At 33.6% G+C, this 24,233-nt stretch overlaps 1 long non-coding RNA gene across 4 annotated transcripts; it reads right to left on the bottom strand.

Annotated features, from left to right (window-relative positions):
* Window positions 1–9,318: 9,318 nt before the first annotated feature.
* On the bottom strand, window positions 9,319–22,678 carry LOC114383499. Of its 4 annotated transcripts, XR_003660523.1 has the most exons (7): window positions 22,521–22,678; window positions 22,300–22,420; window positions 12,202–12,249; window positions 12,011–12,077; window positions 11,707–11,753; window positions 10,686–11,353; window positions 9,319–9,698 (listed from the first exon to the last, which is right to left on the bottom strand). It is a non-coding gene; the product is annotated as an uncharacterized LOC114383499 (long non-coding RNA). The 4 variants fall into 4 exon arrangements; XR_003660521.1 differs by having other exon boundaries at window positions 22,300–22,676; XR_003660522.1 differs by lacking the exons at window positions 22,300–22,420; window positions 22,521–22,678 and adding an exon at window positions 20,836–21,486.
* Between the last annotated feature and the right edge of the window lie 1,555 nt (window positions 22,679–24,233).

Below are 24,233 nucleotides of genomic sequence, written 5' to 3' on the forward strand. Positions count from 1 at the left end.
GTTTTGAAATAAATTCAATTTTATAAACAATTATGCTCATATATTTTTTATTCTTTCGTTACATTTTTTTGGTTAAAGGTTTAGACTAAAATATAAGTTTCTATATTAAACTTATTTTGATTTATTAAACTCTTAAAAAAAAACTTGGAGTAAAATATAAGTTCTTTTAGAATACTTTACATTTTTTTATATGCTCTTAATTTTATAATAAAAAGAGGGTAAAGAAAGTTAAATTTAAGTTAATTTATATTTGTTCCTTTTGCCATAAACAGTATATCCCTAAAATATTCAAAAATTATATATAATTAAAATGACCAAGTTGTCGGTAGGATTTATCAGTTTACTTAATTAGTTTAAACAAATAAAAAAGTTATCAAAGAACTAAAAAAATAATTTTGATCCTATGATCATGCACACTTACTTACAGGTGTTGTACCATCAATCTTTGTATTTTATGGACCTAAGACAAAATAATAAAGAGTCTCTTATATATAAATATTTATTTCAATGAAAATAAACATGTAATTTTATTAAAAATAATATATATGATTATAATAAATGAATAATATATAATGCCTCACATATATTTATATTTTGACATAATTTTTTTCTTACATGATAGAGGAAGTAATACTTATGTGATCTTTAGTGTGATCGAGCAAGTTAGAAAAATGGTTTACAATAATATCTTTACCACCATCGAGCAACATATACTATTAAAAAAATTAATAGTTTAACATGTCATTGTTTAATTATAATAAGTAAAATCCAACTTCTAATCTTGTCTTATACCGTGCATTGCATATAGGCTATATATAGCATATATCTCACATGCCCTTGTATTGTGTTTTTGTTATATATGGCTCATCTTTGCCTAATTAAACAATTACCCCAAGTCTATCATATCAAGTGAGTATGTGATAACCATTAAATTAACACACTTGCAAATTGGGAGGAAAAGGAAATGAGTTTGGGCCAGAGGTTATACACTTATCTTTATATTTTGTTGCAATTTTTTATTGGGAGATCAAAGAGTTATTGTCAGCGAAATTTATATCAATGGGTCTCAAAACAACCACATAAGTAAACAACATATCATCGTATAAGTAAATTTGATTTCACACTTGTACTTCACTATATTCTTCTTATCAATAAATATAAGTTGAATAACTCAATGAAAATTGAATGCTCAATATAACTGGGAAACTTGAAAATTGAAATTCAAGGTTGAGAAAAACCATAAGTGGAGAAGGAGAAGCTGAAACGGTGAATTGGGTGAAACCTCTTAGTCTTTTCATCAAAATGAATCTTAATAAAAAAATTCTTTGAAATATTAGCACTCACTTTTCTTTTGGCCCCTTTCCTTCATGGGTGTTTGTGGTGTAATTTGGTTTGATTTTTAGAAAAAAAGTTATCTGAACTAAACACAAAAATAATATGGGGTTTGATTTGATTTGCTTTGTTTCGGTTTGGATAGGTTTTGTGATTTTTAATTTAGAGAACTACTATTGACACTACCACAAATGTTATTGGCACTTCCCAGTACCCACGTGGGGTGTGTTTCACATTTTTTCGGAATTACCCTTCCCACAGAAATACGGTTTCGTTGCACACTTGTACAACATAATCATATTTCTATATACACATGAGGGTGGAAAAATAAAAGTAATGGAAATATAATTATGTTGTTTTGTACAACAACAAAATTGTATTTCCATTGTTACTCGACATCCCCAACAAGATCGTCAACACAAATTCAACAACACATCTCAACAAATTCAACACATGATTCAATAATTGATAGGGTGGACTACGCAACACGGATCTCAATAGGCACAGTCGCCCATGAGGGTGGCATGGTTGATATCATTGTGTGCGGGTGTCGATCATTGTCGTTTTCATGGTGGATCCATGGTTTTTGTTGACGTGCACCAGGTTGCTTCCTCCATATTGAGATCTGAAGATGAAGGACCTTCCTCCGCGTGGATACTAGATGGGTGATGGGATAAGGGGTGGGGTGGATGGGTGGACAGTGCAACATAAAGGGGACGAGGTAGGGTGGCGCAAGAGAGAATTTTGAGGGGAAGGGAAAAGGTGTAAGGATTTAGGCAAAATGGAGTTTCATAGGGGTTGGTAGTGTCAATAGCACTATTGGTAGTGACAATAGTAGTTCCCTTAATTTATATGTAGCATATACAATGTATAAAATTTATCTCAATTATAAATTCACTTTGTTGGATCAAGTGGCCTCAAAATAATTAAGAAGGGGGGGTTGAATTAATTATTACTAGACCTTTACTAATTAAAAATTTACTCTTCTTAGGCTTTTACTATGTTGTTAAGAAAATAAAGAATAGAAAAGAAACTTAACCAAAAGTAAAAGCGGCAATTAAAGTGCGCAGCGGAAATTAAAAGAATAAGGAAGAAGAAGACAAACACACAAGAGTTTTTATGCTGGTTTGGCAACAACCCATGCCTACATCCAGTCCCCGAGCGACCTGCGGTCATTAAGATTTCTTTTCAACCTTGTAAATTCCTTTACAAGCAAAGATCCACAAGTGATGTACCCTCCCTTGTTCTCTTTGAACAACCTAGTGGATGTACCCTCCACTAGAACTGATCCACAAGAGATGTACCCTCTCTTGTTCTCAGTCAAACCCAAGTAGATGTACCCTCTACTTGTACCACAAAGGATGTACCCTCCAATGTGTTAAGACAAAGATCTCAGGCTGTTAAACCTTTGATACTTTGTGAATGGGGATACAAAAGAATTCTCAGGCGGTTAGTCCTTTGAACACTTTTGTATTAGGGAATGGGAAGAATCAAAAGAATTCTCAGACTGTGTCGTTTTGAATTCTTTGACAAAGGAGAAGGGAGACACAAAAGAATTTAGGCGGTTAGTCCTTTGTTCTTTTGGAAAAGGGAGAAGAGAGACACAAAAAGAATTCAGGCGGTTAGTCCTTGGCGAATTCTTTTTGGCAAAGGGAGAAGGGAATGAAAAAGATGAATAGCACAGTTTTGTTTTCAAGGTTTGGAAAACCAGAACACTTTGGAAAGCTTTTGGCAAAGGAAGAAGAAGAAGATATTCAAAAATCAATTAGAAAAGTTATTTAAATGCAAGTCAAGGTCTTGCTTTTATAGACTCTTCATGTCTAGTCAAGAGAACCATTAGAAGAGTTATAACCTTTGGAAAAACTTGAAAACCATTGGAAAAGTTATAACTTTTAGAAAAACTTGAAAATCATTGGAAGAGTTACATCTTTTGATTTTTGTTCAGAACTTATCACTGGTAATCGATTACCAAATCATTGTAATCGATTACACAAAGCATTTTTGTGAAAGAATGTGACTCTTGACAATTGAATTTGAATTTCAACATTCAAACACACTGGTAATCGATTACCAAAACATTGTAATCGATTACACCAATTTTGAAATCAATTGGAACGTTGTAAATTCAGTTGAAAGCTTTTTGAAAACAATTTTGCTACTGGTAATTGATTACAATAAATTGGTAATCGATTACCAGAAAATAAAAACTCTTTGGTAAAAGGTTTTGTGAAAAATTCATGTGCTACTCAATATTTTAAAAAAAAAATTTAGTACTTATCTTGATTGAGTCTTTTCTTGATTCTTGAATCTTCAACTTGATTATTCTTGATTCTTGAATCTTGAATTCAAATTTCTCTTGATTCTTGAAGTGTTCTTGACTCAATCTTGAACTCATTCTCTTGGACTTTTTGTCATCACCTTTGTTATCATCAAAACTCCTTGAATCAATCTTGATTCATCATCATGAAGCTTGCTTCTACACACTTCACTCCTTAAAAGGTTGGACTAGAGTTTCCAATCACCCCTTGGACAAGAGTTTCATTTTGCACTTTTTTCTTGAGGTAGTTTAGCAATATTTTTACTAGCAATGCAAACTACAAGGCGGGTGTAAAGTTAAGTGCACCAAAATATTTTTGACATATAGTCAACAAGATAAATGCTAGGAACACACTTTTTATTGTTAAAATTTATTGAAAATGACAAAATTTTGTGGGCCCTCATATCATATTTAACGAGTCACTCTTCAGATTTTGTAATTTTCAATAAATTCTAACTCATTAGAGAAAGTGTGTTAGAGAATGTGTTCCTAGCACTACTCTAGTAAAAAATTTCCAATCGATTTCCTTAATTATCAAACATTTTTCTCCAAATAAATGATAAGATTGAGAGTGTAAATGAAAAGTACATGAAAAAATTCAGCTACAAATATGCATATATTTACTCCAAATGATAAATATGGAAGGTCAAATGTATATACCATATAAGGCCTTCAAATGAGATTCCTAGAATTGCTAATCTGGAAACCACTTTAATGTGGTCAAAATACAGGCTAGAAATTCTACATAGGTGCACATTTGGTTTGCCAAATTAGACTTTGGTCCGCCAAATCAGACTCTGAGTATTCCTATAAATTGAACTTAACCTTTCTTCTATGTTACACCTCATATTCATATTTCATATCATATAGCATAATTTATAACCCATTGATTCAAAAAATGAGTCAAACTTGAGCGATGCCACTAAGAAGACCAAAGGTCGACAAAAGATCGAGATGAAGAAGATAAGCAACAAGTGTAACCTTCAGGTGATTTTCTCAAAGCGTCAAACTGGAGTTTTCAAGAAAACGAGTGAGCTTGCAACCCTTTGTGGTGTCGACCTTGCTGTGATTATGTTCTCTCCTAATAACTAAGTTTACTCCTTCGGTAGCCCTAATGTGGATTTTGTTATCCACACTATACAACCCAAAGCCCACCTCCCTTCTTTACCCAAGACCTCAACGAGGACCCTAGCATCGTGGATGAGGATGAGCTCCACGCACACCTCAATTGTTTGTCTAACCAAATTGCCGTAGAGAAGCAACATGTAAAGGATCTAAACCACTTGCTGAAGGCCACAGAGGATCACATCTAGTGGGATGTGCCAATTGAAAGCATGAGCAATTCCCAACTCGAGAAGTACCAAAAGATGTTGAACGAGGTAAAGACACATGTCAATGAAAAGCATGAAACAAAAACATGGAGAAGGATCTATTTTTAGGTTCTTTTGATTCCTTCATAAGAGATATGCTATTGGTGATGTCCTACTTAAATTTTTTGTTTGTCTTTTTAAATTTTAGCTAAGAATAAGAACTAGCTTAATCAATTTCATGTGTGCGACATGGTTAGGATTGATTATCTAGGGTTTATATAGTCTTCATCATGTTGTTGGTGAACTGTGTTTTTTTCCCATGTCGTTTCTTTGTTTTGTAATTGGGGACTATAGTTGTGCATGTAGTTTCTACATGTTGTGTTGTTTGAATGAAAGGGCATCTTGTGACTTTAATAAATAAATTTTCAAATCTATCTAAAATTCCAATCTTTTGAACTCCAATTAAGGATTTGATTTTCTTGTCTCCATCAAAGGCAAGTTGAGTTTGCAAGTAAGTTTAAAAGACGTAGGTACAAACAATTAACACTCAATTCCATTTTTGTTAGGGTCAAAGAAAGAATTTGTGTACTCCTTTTTAAAAAAATTACTTATATATATTTTTAAACAAACTATATACTAAGTTATTAACTATATTTTGTTGGATCGAGTGGCCTCAGAATAATTAAGAAGGGGGAGGGGTTGAATTAATTATTCCTAAACCTTTACTAATTAAAAAATTACTCTTCTAAGGCTTTTACTGAATTGTTAAGAGAATGAGGAGTAGAAGAGAAACTTAACAGAAAGTAAAAGCGAAAATTAAATGCACAGTGGAAAGTAAAAGAGTAGGGAAGAAGGAAACAAGCACACAAGAGTTTTTATACTGGTTCGGCAACAACCCGTGCCTACATCCAGTCCCCAAGCGACCTGCGGTCCTTGAGATTTCTTTCAACCTTGTAAAAAACCTTTTACAAGTAAAGATCCACAAGGGATGTACCCTCCCTTGTTCTCTTTGAACCTAGTGGATGTACCCTCCACTAAAACTGATCCACAAGAGATGTACCCTCTCTTGTTCTCAGTCAAACCCAAGTAGATGTACCCTCTACTTGTACCACAAAGGATGTACCCTCCAATGTGTTAAGACAAAGATCTCAGGCTGTTAAACCTTTGATACTTTGTGAATGGGGATACAAAAGAATTCTCAGGCGGTTAGTCCTTTGAACACTTTTGTATTAGGGAATGGGAAGAATCAAAAGAATTCTCAGACTGTGTCGTTTTGAATTCTTTGACAAAGGAGAAGGGAGACACAAAAGAATTCAGGCGGTTAGTCCTTTGTTCTTTTGGAAAAGGGAGAAGAGAGACACAAAAAGAATTCAGGCGGTTAGTCCTTGGCGAATTCTTTTTGGCAAAGGGAGAAGAGAATGAAAAGATGAATAGCACAAGTTTTCAAGGTTTGGAAAACCAGAAAACTTCAGAAAGCTTTTGGTACAAAGAAGAAGAAGAAGTTCAAAGAGATTCAAGGCTTGTAAAGGATTGTAATGAAATGATTGGAAAAGTATTCAAGATGATTGAAATGCAAAACAAAGCCTTGCTTTTATAGACTCTTTATGTCTGGTCAAGACAACCATTTAGAAGAGTTATAACTTTTAGAAAAACTTAAAACCAATTTGAAAAAGTCAAAAACCTTTTGAAGAGTTACATCTTTTGATTTATCAGAAACAGTCACTGGTAATCGATTACCAAATAAGTGTAATTGATTACACAAAGCTTTTGAGTGAAAGGATGTGACTCTTCACATTTGAATTTGAATTTCAACGTTCAAGGGCACTGGTAATCGATTACCAAAACATTGTAATCGATTACAACTTTTTGAAAATAATTGAAACTTTGTAAATTCAGTTTGAAAACTTTTTCAAACTCATTTTGCTACTGGTAATCGATTACCAGAGAGTAAAAACTCTTTGGTAAAAAGTTTTGTCAAAAAGTCATGTGCTATTCAAAGTTTTGAAAAAACTTTTTAATACTTATCTTGATTGAGTCTTCTCTTTATTCTTGAATCTTGAGTCTTGAATCTTGATCTTGATTCTTGAGATCTTGAACCTTGAATCTTGATTCTTGTCTCTAGACTTTCTTCATGAGTCTTCTTGACTGCTCTTTGATTTACTTGAGTTGTTCTTTGATTGACCTTTGATTCTCTTGAGTTGTTCTTTGATTGATCTTTGAGTTTTTTGTCATCACCTTTGTCATCATCATTGTTATCATCAAAACACCTTTGAATCACCTTTGATTCACCATGAAGCTTTGCTTCTACATATTTAATTTAGATAATAAATAGTAATTAATAAGAAATATGAAAAATAAAATTAAGAAATTTAAGAACTAAAATACTTTTTAATAAATTCTGTAACCTTGATTTTATTACTTTATCATTATTATGATTTAAATTATTAATATATTTTAAATAATTATAAGAAATATAGTGTGAAAATTATATATATACATATAGCGGATTACTAACATACTCTCACCTTATTTTCAATTGGAGTATGTTGCCATTGTACTCCAAAATGTTTCGACAAAAAATCCGTTCACTTTTCTATTTTAGTAAATTAATCATAAGGGTACTATAATAATTAAGCATTTAATATTTAAAAGAAATAAAAATTGATTTCTTTCTCTTCCCCACTCATTTTTCTCTCTTCTCTCTCCTCTATTTCTCACTTTTCTCTCTCCTTCCCCGCTCCCTCTCCAAAATACAAATCCAAAACACAGGCTCCTCCAGCCTTAACTCCACAGGAGCATTATTATTTAGGCATAATTTGTTTTGGTTGTAAAGAACATCACGATTTATATCTGAATGTATAAAGAACTATACATGAAATTGTATACATTAATTAATTAATATGTGAGAGGTGCATAAATACGTATATGTATGTATATATAGGCGGTGAAGAGGAACTTGTGATTAATAATAATCTGGTTAATTAATTGTACGAGTTGCTAATAAGGGTATGTAGTTTAAAAATTAATAAACCTATTTAGAATTTTGAATTGTGATCAAGAATTTTGATTATTTACATCTTTGGCCTAGGCATGTCGAGTTTGGAGGTAGGTTTAAAAGAGGCAAATATAGGCAATTAAAATTCAATTTCATTTTTGTTTGGGTTAGAGAAACTTGTAGGGAGCTCACCTACCTTTTATTTTTTAAAAAAAAAAACTAATTTACTTATATATAATTTTGTATAAATTGTATTATTAATTATGTTTTAATTCGAATAATAAGGAGAAGTTAATAAGTTTTTTATATGAATCTACTTATGGGTCGTCAAACAAGTATAAGATAGAAAGAGGAACTTGCGGTAGAACCAACACTATAAAACTCTCACAATAAAGAAACACTCAATTTGATTAATCTGAAAAATCACCTTGAAGCTTACTAGAGACTCCTATTTATAGGTTATGCTGAACTACACTTGAAATACAAGTAGTGACTTCCACTAGGCATTTATTTCTCACCAAGCCTTTACTCCCAACTAACCATCACAATGACTCATTAAGTCCCACTAACCATCATAATGGCTTAGGAAGCTCAAAAACACTAAAAACTAACCTAGGAAAGACAAAAATACATTTGAACTTATGTCCCCAAAACTAAGAACAAAAATTACATGAAAATAAGTAATAGGTTTGATTAAGTATTCAACTCAAAAGCTAAGTAATCCATCCAAACAAACTCCAGCCCACAAATACATCTTGGGTATTTAGTGTTAGACTAAATTTGATCTCTTAAAATTTACTGAAATAATCTTCAAATGATAGATATGAGACAATTCTTAGATTGAACTTTGATTTAGGTAAACTATCTTTAGCATGTACCTTCATGATTAAACTTTGAAAAGTCTTTTTACTTTTTTTATCTTCTACTTTTGTTAATGAGTCTTCCATCCATTGAAAATGATATTTGAAATAATTGGAACTTGTCAGATTCATGTCAATTTATTTTTAAGTGTCATTGGATGTCATCTTTCTCACTTTCAAACTTTTGAATAGTTTTTGTTGGAGTTGAGAGTTACGCTAGTATATATTTGAGATGTCAGTGAAATAATATCCAACTTCTTAGGACAACTGGATCCCCAATGGAACATGCAATTTTGAATAGCTTTATTTAATAACAGTTGTCAAAAGTTGTTTTACTGAATTAATTTATATTGGAGTTCTTTCATTTCATCTGGAAGCGGTAGTTGAAGGGAGGGTGCCAATAGAGGACAATCAGGACATATAATGCCGTGAACCCTTGATTTCTTGGGTTATGGGATAAAATAGCCCCCAAAGTGAGGTAGGTCTGCATAAATATTTGCGATGTACCTTTTAAAAGTGTGATTATGATTTTTTTTGGCTCAAGTCAAGATTCAAACAGTATCTGGCTGGTGGTTACCAAAGGGTTCATAGCACATAAGCAAAAGGAGTTTGCATGGCAAACTAAAAGATCACTCTTTTAACCCTCTGAATAACATTGAGAATATGCTGCATGGGCTACATTTGTCGTCTAATATCTACACACTAATAATAATGAACCTTTAAAATATTTTCAATGAAACCAATGGTTCAATAACCTGTGATTCTTAACATCACCACTAGTAGAATTTTCACCTTGGCAGAAACCAACTTCAGGGGATTCAAATGGAACAGATGCTGAACAAAAACTACATGTCTCCACTGCTGATCATCTACTGCTCAGAAACCTGCACTAACACAATACTGTAAGCACATTTGAAGCTCTGAACCAAATCCACAAAATAGTATGACTATTTTACAAGCTTGGTAACAAGTTTATGGTTGTAAGTCGGGAAAATTATGTAAACACTACACAGTTTTGTACTGGTGTAGGAAATTATTTATGAACAAGAACTTACTAGTTAACATTAAGGATAAGATGTGCACAAAAAACAAGGAAAAGTTAAAAAAATAATATATGAATAATTAACCTCTCAAATTAATAACTATGTTAATAAATGGATAGTTGGTTACTCATTAATTTAACATCAAAACCCAGCAGTGTTACCACTTCTGATTTGAATTTTTTATCAAGAATTCTTTTTGCAATTTTTGTCCCAAATTTATTATGGGCCCCTTCCCCAAAATTTTGCTTCAATAATTACTACAAAATTCTTATTTTGTTATGAGCACAAAGAGCAAATAATTTTTAATTCAGGCAAACAAATGTCACTGAAACCAAAAGAAAGGAATGGGAATGAGCTGCAATGGACTACTCTTATTGGTGACTGGTGAGTAATATGAATCTAGAAAGGATACCATTTGGTTTCGGTATCGTGTTAATATTCCACCAAGCTATTCTACAATTTTGAGAATTACTTTCTTTCAAGTTTTATGGCGGGTGGATTCCATAGTACAACTAGATTGTGTATCTCCACCTTTTGGATGAAAATACTAATCTATGTTACTCAGTTTGACATCTCGTCATCCTCAATTCCAGGACAAAAAAAAGTTCGTGTGCATAAACAAAGCTATGAAAAATAAATTATACAATATAACATAGGAAAAAGAAACAATACTAATGTATGTTACTCAGATTTACATCTGGTTATCCTCAATTCCAGGACAAAAAAAGTTCATGTGCATAAGCAAAGCTATGAAAAATAAATTAATTATGCTGTAAGACATATAGGAAAAAGAAACAATATCTAAAATATATAAAATCTAAAAAGTACCTTTTCTCATGCTTAACTTCTGATGCAATGACTTTTAACTGGTCATGTATATGTTCCTGATCTAAAGCAAAGCAATCCATTGTTCCATCTGTGCTAGTCCAACAGGATACCAACGACCAGATTTGGAATTTGTTCCTGGATTGAACATGCTAGTTCGGAAAGCAGAACAACTAAAACCCAGAAGCCTTTCACTACTTAGAAGAACTTTTGTCCACTTAGTAATTTGTTTTTCCATGGCAGGACATACCTCTTCCAGCTTTTGAAACTTGTTGTGTATTCCAATTATTTGATCAGCGATCAGCATATGTATAGTAGTCGAGAAGGAATGTCTGAAAAGCTTGAAGAGAAAAATGATAACTTTTTCAGGAGAAAGGTCCATATCTAATTGTAGAAAAGATGATGAGATCCACTTAACAAGTAAATGTTCTGCATATCTTAAATTGTTATCCTTGAATGCTGATCATGCTGCACTTATGTCCCAAAGAGCCAGAGGCTTATCATGACATTGATATTGGTTTAAAGACCATATAATATTGGTTCCCCAATAAGTTAATTCTTTCTCCACTTAACTGGAATTTCCTTCCATCTAACATGAAAAGGGAGATTTCAGCTCAACATCCACTTGTAGCCCACTAATCCAAAAGTATTTCATAGCTGTACTCAGAATCCTATCCAAAGTTCAAGAAGAAAGTCAAATTTTCACATTTGTAATATTTCTTTCAAGAAACCTATATTTAGTAAAAGGCAATGGGTATACAAAAGAAAATTACAGAAGCTTAATAGTATAGACGTCAAGTTACTTCAAAGAAATATTCAAGATTTCTATCCATTGGCATCCTTTTCCTACTTTGGACTGAGTGACTTTGAGTTGCAATTTTGTATAATTATACTTTCAATTGGTGCCAAATTATAATTAACTAGGAAAAACATGCATTTATGAGCCCCCATCTCACTCTGTCTCGCCACATACTCAACCAGAAAAGAAGGCTAGAAAATGATAACTTGAAAATCATGTTTTTACCTTCCTTCATACATTTGATTCAGTTTCTCAACATCAAGACAATGAACCTGCAATAACAAGCAATAATAATCAGAAATTAGTCAATTATCAATCAACCCATTCAACATAATGCTTCTTTGAAAAAAGTTAAACATATTTAGCAGGTTGGAACTTAAGATTAACATAAATTGTAGGCCCTTTCTTTAGTTTCCTAGACATATGTGGCATTCTAGTACACAATATGAACCACATCATTTTGATGCATTAAAATATTGCAAGGATTGATATACAAATGCAAAAGCTAAAAGGAAAGAAAATATCATACAGTAGCAGTGACAAGATTTTCAGGGGACACTGACACCAAAGTATGAATCAAATGCCTCTCTTGAAATCTACAAGAAAAAAAAACATGATATAGTAGGAAAAAAAAAACAAAGATCAGACTGAAAAGGAGATAGAAACTAAAAAGGATAGTAATAACATAATGTCACGAGGCATATCAGATACGAGAGTTACTTCATCAAGACGATTCTCATGCAAAATCCACCTCCACACTAAATTATCCTATCAACATTTAAACAACAATTCATCCATCATAAATACATCTAATCAATGCACATCAAAAGCATCAATAAAAATTAAAATATATCTTGGCAACCATACAAAAAAAAAATGAAAGAGGGACATGCAACATCTTGCTGAATGTATTATTGTATTTTAGACTGTAAAAAGTTTAATGCATAATCTAATTATCTATTCTTGCTTTAAAACTCTCCAAGTTAAACATAAAACTAGTCATTCTTGACGCCAAATTTTTGCTTCATTATGAAAACTAACCAGTTGAAACCATGAAATGAGTTGAGAGTTTCAAATTCTAGAAAAGTAAGCATGTATACCGTATGGCATTATATATTAGGTCATTCCCATCATGATGCCTCACGGGGAACTCTCAAAGCTTGTAACATGACAATACCTAATAAAACTTTGAATGATTGTTGTTCTTCATATTGTTTTGGTAAGGCAAACCGCCCTCTACTACTTCAACTACTGTTTGAGGCCACTTGTCCAATAATTTTAAAACAATATATATATTTGGGTTGAATGGTTCATGCTATAATAGCTTTCAAAAATTCACCCCCCCTCTTAAGTTATTGAGGCCACTTGTCCAACAATTTTAAAAATATATATATATATATATTTGGGTTGAATGGTTCATGCTATAATAGCTTTCAAAAATTCTTGAAAATAATATAATTGGATGTTAGAAGGTTTGAATTACTAAATTATGAAGTTTAATTCCTTCAAAAAAAAAAATCACGTTGTGTAGTTGCTGGAATTTTTTGTCCTTGTTCTAAGCCTTTGTTAGCCTAACCCTAAGCCTTTTCCTTGTCACAAATTGGTGGTTAAATTTTGTGTAAACTTTCTCTTGAATTGTTTTAGAACTCAAGGAGAATTCTAGAGTGGAAAAATGCAAGAGTGTACAAAATTAAAAAAAAAAACATATTTGAGAGATATACTTGAGTGCGGTGAGGTTCTATTTTCTTTATAACTATTATTATTTTTATTTTGAACATGTCAAGTGGTGGTGAATATCAATTGGATGGGGCACAAAGATTCTTGTTGGATGCTCTCGATGCTCAAATGCAAAGATTATTGAGAGAGAACAACAAGGAGTTGTATGAAAGAATTGAGCGATTAGAGAATCTTGAACGTCATGAGGACAAAAGGAGAGGAGAAAATGGTGGTGGTCCAAGGCCAAACCGAATTGAAGGACTCAAGCTCAACATTCTTCCCTTTAAAGGCAAAAGTGATCTGGAGGCATTTTGGTGTGGGAGCTCAAGATAGAGCATATCTTCTCATGTAACACCTATGAGGAGACCCAAAAATTGAAGCTATCATTCCGCGCTCTCCCAATTGCAATACTAATAAGCAAGTGTACTGAATCGTGCAAGTAATATAAAATGGTAAGAACCGAGTATCAAATCACAGGGAACTTGTTTCATTCAGAGAGCATTCATTCAGTAAGTAAACATTTATATAGTAAATATAAAAAGAAGTTGTGTCTACAGTTCTAATTTAACTAAAAAATTAACTATCTAAAGATGAGAGATAAACAGATGATTAAAAACGTTGGGTCTTTCTACTGAACCTACTTGAGGTTATTGAGTATTTTTTTCTCTATTTAAGGTTGTTTTTCGTGTTTAATGTCGAAAACAACTACCCAAACCAGGATCTCTCGAGTGAATGGGCCTAAGTCTATCTAAACTTCGTTCTAGATCCCTCGTCGAACTTAGACTACACGAGTTGCATTAAGATTACGGCATAATATAAACTAAATCCCTGCACTCCGTGTCCAGACATACAGTTCTCTAGCCTACTCTATCCGGTTCAAAGGATTTAAAAAGCTTTCCAATGCTAAAAATCCTAACTTTACACACAAATGGGTGATCAAGCCACAAACATGCAATAATTAAGTGCAGATAGAAGCAATGAACATACAAAAACAACTTTAAATAGATAGTAAAGGATTTTACATCAAAGTTCAGCAGAAATCCTCAACAACAAATTTAGCCTTCCATTGTAAGTTAGCACCTTTCAGCCCAAGAATAGGTTTTTGAAGGATAATTAAGATTACATAGTGGTGGGGATGTCTCCTCCACCTCTAAAAACCTAATAATCACTCCTAAACTCAGAATCTTTCAAAGGTTGAGGCTTTTCATCCAAGCTCTTCTCTCTTGCTCTATTTTTCGGCTCTGCTACATCTCTCCACCAAAAGAACTCTTTATTTTTTTTGTCAACTTTAGTCTTTTAAGGGCTTTTTGATCCTGAAGATTCGTTTAGCGTCATTTTCTCGCTAAACGCAAGTTAGTGAATTTTCGCTTAGCAAGCTGGGCGCGCTAAGTTCAAGAAGAGACAAATGACTCGCTTAGCGAGCTGATAGCACGCTAGGCGCGTGCATGAATGGCCGATTCTCTTCCAGATTCTCTCCACTCGCTAAGCGAATTGAGTACCTCGCTTAGCGGATGTTACTCGATAAGCGCATATGTCTCGCTTAGCGAGACACCAGTTACTTCAACCGTCTTCTTCATCCTTTAGCCTAAAACTGAAGTTGAACCACATTAATTCACAATATTGGGAATATCTACTGAGTGAAATTAAACTAAACATAAAAATATGTACAAACCTACAAAAAGAATCATAAATTAGGAAAAAGATATAAATTTTATGAATATTTCAATACAAAAGTTAGTCGTAAATCATGACTAACAACTAGTAGCTGTGGAATTCTTGGATTATGCTCTGGTGTGGTGGAACAAATTGCAAAGGGAGAGAGCTAGAAATGAGGAGCCTTTGGTGGAAACTTGGGTTGAGATGAAAAGGATCATGAGGAAGCAGTATGTGCCGGCAAACTATACTAGGGACTTAAAATTCAAACTTCAAAAGTTATCCCAATGTAGCAAAAACGTTGAGGAATACTATAAAGAAATGGAGGTACTCATGATTCAAGCCAAGATAGAAGAGGATGAAGTGGTAACTATGGCTAGATTTCTTAATGGTTTAAATAGTGATATTCATGATGTTGAGCTGCATGAATTTGTTGAAATGGAGGATTTTCTTCACAAAACAATCCGAGTAGAGCAACAATTGAAGAGGAAAAGTATGGCCAAAAGAAGTTCCACTAATTATGGTTCTTCTAGTTGGAAGGACAAGAGTAAAGGAGTTGCCACCTCTAATGCAGCACCTATACCATCAAAAACTCCTCCAAAATTCCATGAACAATCCTCAAAAAAGAGCTGGGATGTGAAGTGTTTTCGATGTCAAGGCTTGAGACATTATGCATATGAGTGCCCTAACAAGAAAGTCATGATTCTTAGAGATGGAAAATACATTAATGAGTCTGAAGTTGAAAAGGGAGAAGAGAGTGAGAATGATAAGGAGGAAGTGGAGAAAACACCGGAGGAAAAATTGTTGATGATTAGGTGGTTACTTGACCATCAATTGAAGTCTATGGAGGAAAGTCAAAGAGAAAACATTTTTCACACTAGATGTTTGAATCAATGGCAAAGTTTGCATGGCGATCATTGATGGAGGGAGTTGTACCAATGTAACAAGTACAAACAAAACTTGTGTCTAATTTGAATTTAATCACAAAATCACATCCTAGGCCGTATAAGCTTCAATGGCTTACTGAGGATGGAGAAGTGCAAGTAAGGAAGCAAGTGGAGTTGGATATTTCCATTAGAAAGTATAATGATAAGGTGTTTTATGATGTTGTTCCTATGGAGGCCAGCCACTTACTCTTGAGGGGACCATGGCAATTTGATAAGAGGGTTAATCATGATGGTTTCACCAACAAGATCTCTTTCACGTATCAAGGCAAAAAGATAGTGCTCAAACCATTGAGTCCACAAGAAGTATGTAAGGATAAAAAAAAATGAGAGAAAATTCTTCAAGAAAAGAGAGAAAAATAAAAAGAGAGTCAAACACTTGAGATTTTAAAAAGTGAAGACAAAAAGAGGGAAACACAAGAGAGAGAAAAGATGAGTGAAACACTTGAAGTCAAGGAGAATTTTCTAGCTACCAAAGAAGAGGTCAAAGGGTTGTTTCATTCAAAACAACTCCTATACTTGTTGATTTGTAAAAATTATGTTTTGACCACTAACACTTTTGACAACTTTGAATTGTCTTCTAGTGTGAAAACTCTTTTGCAGGAATTTAAGGAGGTGTTTCCATCAAGTGTCCCAAGTAAGTTGCCACCATTGAGGGGAATTGAGCATCAAATAGATCTCGTGCCGAGAGCTTCTTTGCCTAATAGGCCAGCTTATAGGAGTAACCCTCAAGAGACTAAGGAGATCCAAAGACAAGTGGAAGAACTCATGGTAAGGGATGGATAAGAGATAGCAAGAGTTCATGTGTTGTCTCGGTAATTTTGGTTCCAAAAAAAATGGTTCTTGGAGAATGTGCTCCGATTGTAGAGCTTTAAACAATATTACCATTAAATATAGATATTCAATACCTAGACTTAATGATTTACTTGATAAATTGCATGGTACTTGTTTCTTTTCCAAAATTGATTTGAAAAGTGGTTACAATCAAATAAGGACTAAAGAAGGAGATGAATGGAAAACCGCTTTCAAAACTAAATATGGATTATATGAATGGTTGGTTATGCCTTTCGATTTGACTAATGCACCAAGCACTTTTATGAGATTAATGAACCATGTTTTGAGAGAATTCATTGGTAAATTTGTGGTGGTGTACTTTGATGATATCCTTGTTTATAGCACAACTCTTGATTTACATGTTGCACACTTAAAATCGATGTTGTGTGTACTTAGGAAGGAACAATTGTATGCCAACCTTGAAAAATGCATTTTTTGCAAAGACCATGTTGTGTTTCCTGGTTTTGTAATGAGTTCCAAAGGGGTTCAAGTTGATGAAGAAAAGGTCAAGGCTATCCAAGAGTGGCCTACACCTAAAAGTGTGACCGAGGTGAGAAGTTTTCATGGCCTAGTGAGTTTTTATAGGCGATTTGTGAAGGATTTTAGTAGGCAGCACCTTTGAATGAGGTAATTAAGAAAAATGTTCTTTTCAAATGAAGGGAGAAACAAGAAGAAGCTTTCAATGCTCTTAAGGTCATCCAATTGCTTATTTTAGTGAAAAATTAAGTGGTCCTACCCTTAATTATTTTACTTATGATAAGGAGTTGTATGCCTAAGTGAGAGCGTTGAAAACATGGCAAATGGGTGAAATTTCTAAAATACTTAAAGGGACAAGGTAAGCTAAACAAAAGGCATGTCAAATGGGTGAAATTTCTTGAGCAATTTCCTTATGTTATTAAACATAAAAAGGAAAAATGAAATATTGTTGTGAATGCCTTGTCAAGGAGGCACTTTTTGCTTTCTATGCTTGAAACAAAAATGATTGGATTTGATTGCTTGAAAGAAATGTATGAAGGAGATGACACCTTTGGTGAAATCTTCAAAAATTGTGAAAAGTTTTCTAAAAATGGTTTTTATAGATATGAGGGCTACCTCTTCAAAGAAAATAAATTATGTGTGCCCAAGTGTTCTACTAGAAACTTGCTTGTGTGTGAAGCCCATGAAGGTGAGTTGATGGGGTATTTTGGGGTCCAAAAGACCTTAGATACATTGAAAGAGCATTTTTATTGGCCTAACATGAAGAAAGATGTGCAGCAATTTTGTGAATGTTGTATTGTTTGCAAAAAGGCCAAATCAAAGGTAATGTCTCATGGTTTGTATACCCCTTTACCAATTCCGGATTCTCCATAGATTGATTTATCAATGAACTTTGTTTTAGGGCTGCCTAGAACAAGTAATGGTAAGGTTCCATATTTGTTGTTGTTGATAGGTTTTCTAAAATGATTCATTTTATTCCTTGTAGAAAATTTGATGATGCTAATCATGTGACAAATTTGTTCTTCAAAGAAGGGGTGAAACTCCATGGATTACCAAAAAGCATTGTTAGTAATAGGAACTTCAAGTTCCTAAGCCATTTTTAGAGGACCTTATGGGCAAAGTTGGGTACTAAGTTACTATTTTCTACTACTTGTCACCCTCAAACGGATGGACAAACGGAGGTCGTGAATGGACTTTGGGTACCTTGCTAAGGATCGTTTTGGAAAAGAATCTTAAAAATTGGGAAGTTTGCTTACCTCACATTGAATTTTCTTATAATAGGATTGTGCATAGTACCACTAATTGTTCTCCTTTTGAGGTTGTTTATAGTTTCAATCCACTAACTCCTTAATTTGTTGTCAATGTCTAATATTTCAGTTTTTAAGCATAAGGAAGGACATGGCAAAGCGGACTATGTGAAAAAGCTCCATGAAAGAGTCAACGCCCAAATTGAAAAGAGGAATGAGAGTTATGCTAGACAAGCAAACAAGGGACACAAAAAGGTTGTTTTCCAACCCAGAGATTGGGTTTGGGTTCACATGAGAAAGGAGAGGTTTCCGAAGCAAAAATAATCCAAGCTTCAACCAAGAGGGGATGGTCCATTTCAAGTACTTGAAAGCAATGTTGTTAAACAGTGATTATGGCGACGCCATGGCGGTATGGCATCGCGGGTTTTTTTGAAAAACGCCACCAAATAGCAGTGGCATTGCGGGTTTCATATGGCGGCGCCATGGCGGCCACCATAGCCTTAACGGTCGTGGCGAATTAGCAAAAATGGTGGAAGACTACCTTTTTTTTAAAATTTTCATAATGGGTCGTGCTGGGCTAACCCGACCCATCCCTAACTCGATTTTCGCATCCAAAAGGGGTGAGCAGCCCGAGCAGGAACAACAACACGTGAACTCCAGCGGCACCATGAAAACGTGACGCGACACCCCGCACCAGCACCTGCACCACGACGACGCCGACGACGAACTCGACACCCCGCACCACGCACCATGCACAAGACGAACGGACGGCGACGGCGACAGTGACGACAACGTGGTTCCTTTTTTTCTTTTTTTGTTGTTGTTGTTTTTTTGTTTCATTTTTTTCTATTTTGCACCCCTTTTTTATTTTTGGTATGTTTTTTTCTGTTCATCCCCTTTTTTATGATCTTTTTCTGTTTTACACCCATTTTTCTATTTTTTATGCTTTTATCCTTTTGTTATTTTGAACTCTTGAATGCGTTTATTTGGTGTTGGTACTTGGTTATTGGTGTAGTTTTCTTGCTTGCTGCAACGTTACCCGACTTCCCAATCAAGGGTTGTTTGGCTCTGGTTATTCCTCCCTTTGTGATTTTTCCACAGAAATTACAAACAATTGTGTTTGTATCCCCTTCCACCAGTGGATGACAATATTTCTAGCCTAGGTCTGTCTTATTTTTCCTTGTTGCACTTGCAGTAGCAGCATCGGATGATGGTTCAGCCATTTAGAAGAGGACTGAACAGAAAAAAAAATGTGGTGTCAAACAGAAAAAAATAAATAAATATGGGTGTCAAAAATGAAAAAAGGTGTCAAATAGAAAAACGAAAAAAAAACTGCAGACATAAAATATGGGTGTCAAACAGAAAAAATAAAAAAGAAAAAAAAAATGGCATCCATGTTTGCCGTTCTTCGTCGTCCTCGTGTGCGTCGCTGCCATTCGACACCGCCGTTCGCTGTGCAGGGTCGTGTGCGTCGCCTTTGCGGGGTCGTGTTGCTGCCATTCGTCGCTGCTGGTCCCTGCTAGGTGCGGCTGTCTTGTGCTGTGTTCTGTGTTGTGCATTTGTCGCTACTGTGTGTTGTGCTGGTCGTTGCGCTTTTGCAATAGAATATCAGATAGGATTGTGTCGGGTCAGCCCAACACCTACCGCGCAAAAAAAAAAAAACTGCTATTTCGCCTTTCTTGCAATTCCGCCATGGCTATGGCGGCCGCCATACGCAACCCGCAACGCAACCGCTATTCAGTGGCATTTTTTCAAATTTTCGTCACGCTATTCCGCCATGGCCGCCATTTGATAACACTTGTTGTAATAAAATAAAATCAGTACAATAACAAGATTGACTTAAATATGATTTTGGTTGGCGAATTACACTCAAATATTTCCTTTGATTCCTAATAATTTTTTCTTGACTTTTGGTCCCTAATTTTTTTTACTTGGTATTTCATCCATGTTATACATGAAGCCACACTTGCAAACTTCTTGAAAACCTATCAAGAAAAACTACTCTACATGTAGAAACCTACTATTATACGAACGTGAGTAATCCATACATACAAACCTAGCACACTCTCATATTCAGTTGATCTATTTAGTATAATCATGCAAGAATCACATAAATACACACCATAAATATAGCTCACTAAGGAAAAATATCTCATGTCACTAGACAAAAAAAATTATTTGATAGGCAATAATATTACATTAGAAAGAACAAGAGAAACTACATTACATCTAAGGGAAGATAGCAGACATCTTTACAAAAGATGAAACAAATTCTTCTAATTACTACAAAGCATTAGGATGTTTGCCAACCAAAAGCAAAGTAAGCATAAAACAAGCCTAACATATAGGCAGAGTTTAGTGTCTACACGGTAGAAAATTCTTATTAACAAAAATTACCTCAAAACTACTTAACAATTCCTAAATGGTCAATCAAACCGAAATTGCACCGACTGAAAAATTGAGAAAACAAATTTTGTTCACACCTGATTGACAAGAGAGAGTCATTCATCTCTGGTCTTATAAGGATACATCAAGTGAGCATCAAGTGTGCAGGAAAATCCCATGAGAGCAATTCAGGTCATTAGAGATATCTTTATGCATTATACATAGACACAGGCTAAAAGACTCTGAATAAAGAATGTATGATGATAACAAACAAGTGAACAAGTAAACACAAAACAAGTGTGTGCAAGGTATGCATATCAATTAACTTATCAAACATGAAAATACAACCTATGTAACATTAAATCGTGGTTGCGGTTTCATTGCAATCTTGACATTGTGGGAAACTGTGAAAAAATGAAATTGATGCAACCAATTGCGGTTATGGTTTTGGACGGCAATTTAGAACCATGATATGTAATGTAAGACAAACAACCAAATACATTCCACAACAATGTTGCTAACAAAAATTACAAAAATCATTTAAAAAAATAATCATGCTTATGAGTTAAATAATTTACTTTAAATTTTACCAAACATTTTTCAACATGGTTTTAAGGAAAAGGTCCGCGACAGCTATATCCAAGTAAATAGATCAGCTGAATATGAGAGTGTGCTAGGTTTGTATGTATGGATTGTGGATGCAATGTCTTTCTTTAACCAAGCACGACATAGGAGAAGCAAAAGGATACAACAACAACAACAACGCCTTATCCCACTAGGTGGGGTCGGCTACATGGATCAACTTCCGCCATAATGTTCTATCAAGTACCATACTTCTATCCAAACCATTAATTTCGAGATCCTTTTTGATAACCTCTCTTATAGTCTTTTTGGGTCTTCCTCTGCCTCGAATTGTTTAGGAGAAGCAAAAGGATACATGAAAAAAAATGAACATCATTTATGCAGTATGAAAAACCATTTGCAGCTCTCAAACAATACATGCTAAAGAATAAAGATATATATAAATTAACACCAATTCAAGTCACAAATGATACATAGTTAGATTAAATGTACCGGAGTCTCTTAGTTCTGTCAATCAAGAAGACTCCTAAGTTTTCAAGTATGAAAAAGACATTGCATCCTTTTGCTTCTCCTATACATGAAGCCATAGCTTCACTAAGGAAAGGAGGGTCACACAAAGGAACCATGAAAGGAAATCATCATATCCCCAAACCTAACCAAATAAGATTTAACACATGAACAAACAAAACAGCCTCCCAAGCCTCCCAAACAAGGCTTGAAACTATGGAGTATGGGCTAACAACTTGTAATCATAAGGCTGATATAGATACAAACTATAATACAAGAAAAAAGATATTATTGCAGTTTTAATGATGTTAGAAGCTATTGACAACTAATAGTTAGTGTAGCAGAATTTTATCTCTTAAAATAAGGACAAGATAATTTAAATATGCATTAAATTAACTTTTTATTATACAAGCCACAATTTATTCAATATTTTTTTTGTTCAATGTCTTCAGGATGAAAATAAGAATAGCTACCTTTAATCAAGGAAATCACGGCTGCGATGGATGGGGAACAAATCGATGTCATCTTGTTGACAGTTCCCAAGAGATCAAATCTTCAACAATTGCATTCAACAATGTAAGAGATCAAAAGAACCTAACCGAAAGAAATTATATAAAAAAATGAAGGAGAAGGACATATATAATTTGTGAAGTAGAAATTAAAATAGGGTAAAGATGCAAGAGAGGAGATTTACCTGAACCAAGGTGAATTAGGGTTCGAAAGACATGTTAGCATCTCATGCTATGTTGGATTTAGAATATTAAGAATTAAATTACAAAAATAGTGTAGATTGAAAAAAAAAGCAGGAAAAAAAAAGTGTGTTTAGGAAAAAAAAAACCCTAGGTTTTAAATAGGGGAAAGTGGAAATCTAACGGGGTGGGATGTGTGTGAGGCGTATGAGATACCTAAGGAGTGGAGTTGTATGACACGCGTGATAAGTGTCTAGAAATTTCTACTGTTGGTCAAACTTTTTGTGTAATTCATGTGATAGATGGTGGCATCCATTTTGGGGTCAAAAGCCAAAATTTACAAATTACAAGTATCAAAAATAAAATCACAGTCTGTTAAATTTTAAATGTACAATAACAATTGTTTTGAATAATAATAATTAGTTTTGAACATTAGTTATTGAAGTCACAAGAGCGAAGTTTAACGACTAAGCTATTATAACATATTAGTTTTTCTAAGTAAAAAATAATATATATATATATATATATATATATATATATATATATATATAATAATGGTAAATATATATATCAGGTATGTGAGTCAATTAGTGATTTAGTGATTTTATTAGTAATTTAATGTCTTGATTAGGTCAATTATGAGACCACAATAATAGCATTGAATTAAATTTTAAAATATGTATAGATATTATCTTACCCAATAAATCATTATATTTCAATGTACATAAAAATGGTTTTTTTTTTTCTCAAATGCACTAAAATAATATACATATTAAAAAATATTAAACTAAAATTAATATGCACATCAATGAATAAATTTAATATATTTTAATATTTATATTGACATATAAATATATTACTTTTATCTTATATAAGTTTTATTAAATAATTTTATATTTTAGCATATAAAATATAAAAGATCAATTGAAGGGAAGTAGTAGAAGATAATATTAACTTATCAGAAAAAAAGTTAAAATTAATGCAGTTTACCATTATATAAATTTTATCATTATACAGAGGGAAAGACATATTTGTCCCTCAAACAATATTCTAATATGGCTCTTTATTTTGTTTCATTATCACGAAGTTGAAAAATAACAGCAATATCGTTTGATTGAATTTTTTTACCTGTGTTAGTCTTTTAACTGTACAGTATCACAAACTCACTCCACCTTCCCCTTAGTATCCAATTTCAACCTTGGTGTTTTTTTTATCTTCCTCTTATTGTACGTTATCTAAGCTATGACAAATTTTCTCTTTATCACTATTCCTCCCTTTTTCTCTCAATACAAACCCATACCATCTCCATGTCATCCATGACCAATTAAGGTTTCACGTGTATGATCCTTTGTTTATTACTTGGTTTGCAGTGCCACAACAATTCATGGTGGCAATTGAAATAAGTCGAAATGGTAATGTTAACACAGCTTTTGTATTTCATTTAATTGTGAGAGTTATAGTTTATCGATTTTAACATGTTTTTTATTATGGTTATCATAAATGAAGGATAGATGAAAAATACGATTCATTCGTCAAAGTATTACAAAGTTAGTTTATCTATACAAAGATAGAAAATAATTAATTTGAGTAACCAACTAACTTACTCAAATAACTTCTAGTAACTAACTAACTGTCATACCCAACTAACTACTCAAATAACTTCTAGTAACCAACTAACTACTCAATAACTTCTTGTAACAAACTGCAACTGCTTAATC

The sequence above is a fragment of the Glycine soja genome, chromosome 14 (genome assembly GCF_004193775.1).
Source record: "Glycine soja cultivar W05 chromosome 14, ASM419377v2, whole genome shotgun sequence".
Lineage (NCBI taxonomy): Eukaryota > Viridiplantae > Streptophyta > Magnoliopsida > Fabales > Fabaceae > Glycine > Glycine soja.